At 49.2% G+C, this 5,515-nt stretch overlaps 1 long non-coding RNA gene across 1 annotated transcript; it reads right to left on the bottom strand.

Moving 5' to 3' along the window:
• Positions 1-3,733: 3,733 nt before the first annotated feature.
• On the bottom strand, positions 3,734-4,131 carry LOC128474261 (uncharacterized). The gene is made up of 3 exons (XR_008346334.1): positions 3,947-4,131; positions 3,898-3,913; positions 3,734-3,864 (listed from the first exon to the last, which is right to left on the bottom strand). It is a non-coding gene; the product is annotated as an uncharacterized LOC128474261 (long non-coding RNA).
• Positions 4,132-5,515: the final 1,384 nt, after the last annotated feature.

Here is a 5,515-nt window from a genome sequence, read left to right as displayed (position 1 = left end):
AAAAGTACTAATTCTGCTTCTATTCCCACACCTGAATTACACTGCACTGTGGCCTCCAAAAGTGATATTTTCCCATTAAGTGCAACAGAATGTGTGGAGAATAAAACGTCCATGTTTAACTCTGAGCAGGAAAAAAGTGAACCTAAAGTATTTACTACCTCGTTTGCTGACCAGTACGTTGAAGAGTCTCAACAAATTGCCTGTTCCAGTGTAAAAATTCCTCAGGCATCTGTAGATACAAATGCAGGTGTGATAAGAGACATGCAGGCATCTAGAGTTGAAGTAGTGCTACATACTGCATTCCATCACAAGGAGATGGCTTCTTCAGTTCCTGTTTCCACGGAGCTACCCCAAACTAATGTCGTTTCCGATTCTAAAATTTACAGATCAGTTACTCCTGACTCACAGAAAATTGTGGTTGACACCGCTTCTTTGAACAGAAATGAAGAAGCTACACCTAAATGCAGTGGACTTAATGAGTTTGATGTCGGTACTGCTAAAGATGACATTCTACCATGCAAGTCTCTTGTACCTAAGGGGAAAGATGTCTTTAAGCAGCACTCGTATGGTGAGATATCTCGCATTAGTGATGTAAAACATGGGCCATTTGGAGAAGACATGAAAGCATTGGCAAGCGGTGCAACATTACAAGAATCTTGTTCTTTTGAAGAAATGCCATCAGAGCTATATAAGGCTCCTAATACTGTGAAGCACGCATGTCAGAGCAAGACCGAATTGATAAAAAGTCAGACGTTTTCCCCCGCAAATGTTAACCGATCTGAACTGAATGAATCTAATGAAAATAGTGTGGAAGGGCGGAAGACTGATAAGGTCAGCATGGACATTACACCTGATAACTTTGGGCAGTCAAAGATAGGTCAAAATCGTTCCTCAAAAGATAAACTAATTTCAAATAGGACTCCCGAGACATTTGACAAAATTTCATCTGGGCCATTAGTGGTACAGACAGAGTCTCTGGAGGCCAAAGATACTTCTACAAAGCCAAGTGCAAAAACTGCCCTACTACAAAGAGAACAAACCCCGGCAAAACAAAAAAGTCACTTTGAGTTATCTAAGGAACAGGACTTGGTTATAAATACTAATCATTCTGATGCTTCTCACCAAGCTAAGTACAATGAAAATCAAAGTGCCGCAGCATCTGTCTTATCTGGCCAGACAACAAGTGCCCATAATTCACCTGACTTAACATCAAAAGTAAAAAAACTGAGTACTCATGGAGTTGAAGTTTCCAAGCATGCAGAAGGCAGTTTACATTTTGGAAACGAGAGATTGCAATCATCTGTGCTAAATAAAAAAACAAGTTTACCTTCCAACCCTGAAACATTGCCACTGATGCAAGAACCCAGCCCAGGCAGTACACAAAAAGATCAGTCTTTGCCCAAGTTGACCAGTCAGCTTGATCTGCAAAAGTCGAATGTGAGCACAGGACAAAATATTACTTTGCCGGCTTTAAAATCTGTGCCTTTGAATTTCAAGTTCAGCAATACTTTTAAGCCCGTTAGCATCACACCACTACACGTCAGATCCGATTCAAGTGTCTCCTCTGATCCTGTTGCATCATCAAAAGATACCTCCTCTACCTCAAAGATAAGCTCATCTGCTTTTGACTTGACAGGAGCAGTTATTCATCCACAGAAGTCGAGGATCATGTCTGTCCTGAAACCTAGTGACTCTGACACTATAATTGTTCCTGAACCCCAAGAGACTTTGAAGTCCAGTTCCATAAGAGTTAATGAGAGCATAGCGTCCAGTGAAACCGCTAAATTACATTCTAGCAACAACACAAATCCGTTACTGATAAACTCTCCTTCAGTGATCGATCCCGTGCAGTCTTCAATTCATAAACATCAGCCTGAAAGTTTAGAGACGGCTTTACTAAAGCCATCCCAAAAAGGACATCAGTCTGAAGAATTGCCAACAACGTCTGAGTTAGATCAAATGGAGCCAGCCAGCCTCCACAGACCAGAGCCATCCCAGTCTGAAACGGCTCACAAGCCTTCGTTTGCCCACCTTTCTAATGCAACTTCAAAGACTGCAGTCAAACAACGGCACTATCGTTCAAGGTCTAAAGCACAAGAAAGCAGATCGCCATCTGTTGATCGGGTGCGACCTTCTCGCTCTCGTTCTAAATCCACTACCAGAAAAATGCGTTCTCGTTCCAAATCACTGCATCGAAAGAGGCGATCGTCATCTGCTCGGAAGAGGACGTCTCATTCAAAGTCTACACGGAGAAGGCGCTCACGCTCAAAGTCCGGAGGAAAGAGAAAGCGCTCAAAGTCAAAAGGCAGGAGGAAGCATTCACCGTCAAAGTTGGCTGGAAAGAGGAGACACACACGTTCCAAATCAGCAGAGAAGAAGAAGCGTTCAAAATCAACAGAAAGGAGAAAGATGCGCTCAAAATCACCTATCAGGAGAAGCAGCTCACGTTCCAGATCTACAACAAGGAAGAGATGGTCACCCTCCAAAACGGGGAGGAGCAAGGCTTCACGGTCCAATTCACCAAGGTGGAGGAGAGTATCGCGTTCAAAATCTGCTTCATCAAAAAGCCGTTCGCGTTCAAAGTCTGCATCAAGGAAGTATTTTTCAAAGTCCAGGTTGCAAAGAAGACGCTCGCGATCAAGTACTAAATCTGTATCTCCAAGAAGACATTCTCAATCAAGACGAGGGCGCCGTCTTTCTCGGTCACCTATCCCGTGGCGACGCACGCGCTCCCGATCTACACGCAGACGTACTTCTAGGTCTCGGGGAAGGTGGCGACGTTCTCGTTCATTGTCGACCTCTAGGAATCGGTCCCGGTCAAGTTCGAGACTTTCTCGCTCACTTTCTATCAAGAAACATCATTCAAGGTCTAAGTCACCGTTGCGTAGACGCCGCTCCCGATCGCAAACGAGGCAGCAGGAAAAATCCCCATGCAAGTCAAATTCCCCACTACAGAAAAAAACAGCACAATCGAAATCTACTACTTTTAAGCCCAGCATTGGATTGAAGTCTCTTATTCAGAAGCAGTTATCCCAAGCTAAGTTACAAAGTTCATCAGGGAAGTTACCTTCAAAGGAGCAAGTATCCGAACCCAGGCTGACTGCCAAACCACAGTCTAACTTATCTACAAAAACCCAGTTGCCTGCTTTGATCCGAGCTCCTAGAACACAGTCCAAATCAACCTCCGGTGGGCAATTAACCATGCCTAGTACACAGTTGCCAATGTCCAACATCACTACTGAAGCACAGATGCCTGTGCATGAATATTCCACTGAAACTGGAACACAATTGTCTATGACTGAACTATCAACTGGAGGTCAATGGCCTATATCTGAAATGGCAACTGGAGCTCAGTGGCCTATGTCAGAGCTTGCAACTGGATCACAGTGGACTATGTCTGGCCTGCATACGGGAGCACACTGGCCAATGTCTGACCTGTCAGGTGGAGCACAGTGGCCTATGACAGACTTAACTGGTGGAGCACAGTGGCACATGTCTGATCTTAGTGCCACTTCACACTGGGCTATGCCTGATATGAGTGCTGGCTCACAGTGGGGTGTACCTGATATGGCTGCTGGCGCTCAATGGGCTATGCATGACATGGCTGCTGGGTCACAATGGACTGTATCTAATATGGCCACAGAAGCACAGTGGGCTATGCCCCATCTGACTGCTGGAACACATTGGAATATGCCCACCCTTCCTGCAACAGCACAGGTACCAGTGCCAAGTTTACTAACCGAAGCCCAAGTTCCTGTGTCCAGTCTGGCTGATGAAATCTCAGTTTCTGTAACCGATGTTAACTCTGAGACCTCTGTTCATGTCCCAGACTTGGCCACAGAGCCCCCCGTCCACGTGAGCGACCTAGCCCCAGAGGTACCCGTCCACGTGACCGACCTAGCTCCAGAGGTACCTGTCCCCGTGACCGACCTAGCTCCGGAGGTACCTGTCCACGTGACCGGCTTAGCCCCCGAGGGACCTGTCTACATGACTGGCCTGGCCGCTGAGGTGCCAGTCTATGTGCCTGACTTGGCCGCTGAGGTGCCGGTCCACGTGCCTGACTTGGCCGCTGAGGTGCCGGTCCACGTGCCTGACTTGGCCGCTGAGGTGCCGGTCCACGTGCCTGACTTGGCTGCTGAGGTGCCGGTCCACGTTCCTGACTTGGCTGCTGAGGTGCCGGTCCACGTTCCTGACTTGGCTGCTGAGGTGCCGGTCCACGTTCCTGACATGGCTGCTGAGGTGCCGGTCCACGTTTCTGACTTGGCCGCTGAGGTGCCGGTCCACGTGGCTGACTTGGCCGCTGAGGTGCCGGTCCACTTGGCCGCTGAGGTGCCGGTCCACGTGCCTGACTTGGCCGCTGAGGTGCCGGTCCACGTGCCTGACGTGCCGGTCCGCGTTCCTGACTTGGCCGCGGAGGTGCCGGTCTGTGTTCCTGACTTGGCCGCGGAGGAGGCGGTCCGCGTTCCTGACTTGGCCGCGGAGGAGGCGGTCCGCGTTCCTGACTTGGCCGCGGAGGAGGGGGTCCGCGTTCCTGACTTGGCTGCTGAGGAGGCGGTCCGCGTTCCTGACTTGGCCGCTGAGGTGCCGGTCCGCGTTCCTGACTTGGCCGCTGAGGTGCCGATCCACTTAGCGACCGAGGCGCCGGTTCACGTGCTTGACTTGGCAGCTGAGGCGCCGGTTCACGTGCCCGACTTGGCGGCCGAGGCGCCAGCTCCCATGACAGATTTGACAACTGAGACACAGATTTCTGACCCTGACATAGCAGTAGAGGCGTTGGTTCCCATGACCAACATGGCCACGAAGACCCCTGTTCCTGTGCCCGATTTGGTTGCAGAGACATCTGATCCTGTGCCTGACCTGGTTGCTGAAGCCCCTGTTCCAGTGCCTGACCTGGTTGCCGAAGCCCCTGTTCCAGTGCCTGACCTGGTTACCGAAGCCCCTGTTCCAGTGCCTGACCTGGTTACCGAAGCCCCTGTTCCAGTGTCAGGCCCCGTTGAATCTTCTGTGGTCAACCACTCCCAACCAGTCCAGGATAAAATCATTGCCAGCACTGATCATATCCTTCATGATAAATGCCCTTCCAGTCATCTTTCCAAGAAATCCCATGGCTTTTTTGAATATCCTCTGGCTAGTGAACCTTATACTTCACCTAAACAGTCCCATTTGGCAGACCAGCTTGTCAGTGTCCACGACGATGACCACAATCAAACAGAACCATCTCCCAACCCACATATACAACAACTGGCTGAGCCCTGCCCTGGTTTACCCTTGTTTACTGAAGCTACTGCTAGACGTAATGAAGTCATACTGGCCAAAACCAGTGACAATACCGTCAATGTCGTCTTGGCTGAAACCCGTGATATCCTTCAGGATACTATTTTGGTTGAACCCACTGACTACTCTAGGCAGCCCTTTCTTTCTGACTCTAGTGACAGTGATAAAAGTTCTGTAAGTACAAAGCCGTTAGCCGCCACAGATCAAGTGGTGCTAGTTGAACCTTATCTAAGCCCTGACC

Source organism: Spea bombifrons, chromosome 2 (genome assembly GCF_027358695.1).
Source record: "Spea bombifrons isolate aSpeBom1 chromosome 2, aSpeBom1.2.pri, whole genome shotgun sequence".
Classification (NCBI taxonomy): Eukaryota; Metazoa; Chordata; class Amphibia; order Anura; family Pelobatidae; genus Spea; species Spea bombifrons.
The sequence above is the reverse complement of the archived record's forward strand: the minus strand, read 5'-3'. Positions and strand labels throughout refer to the sequence as shown.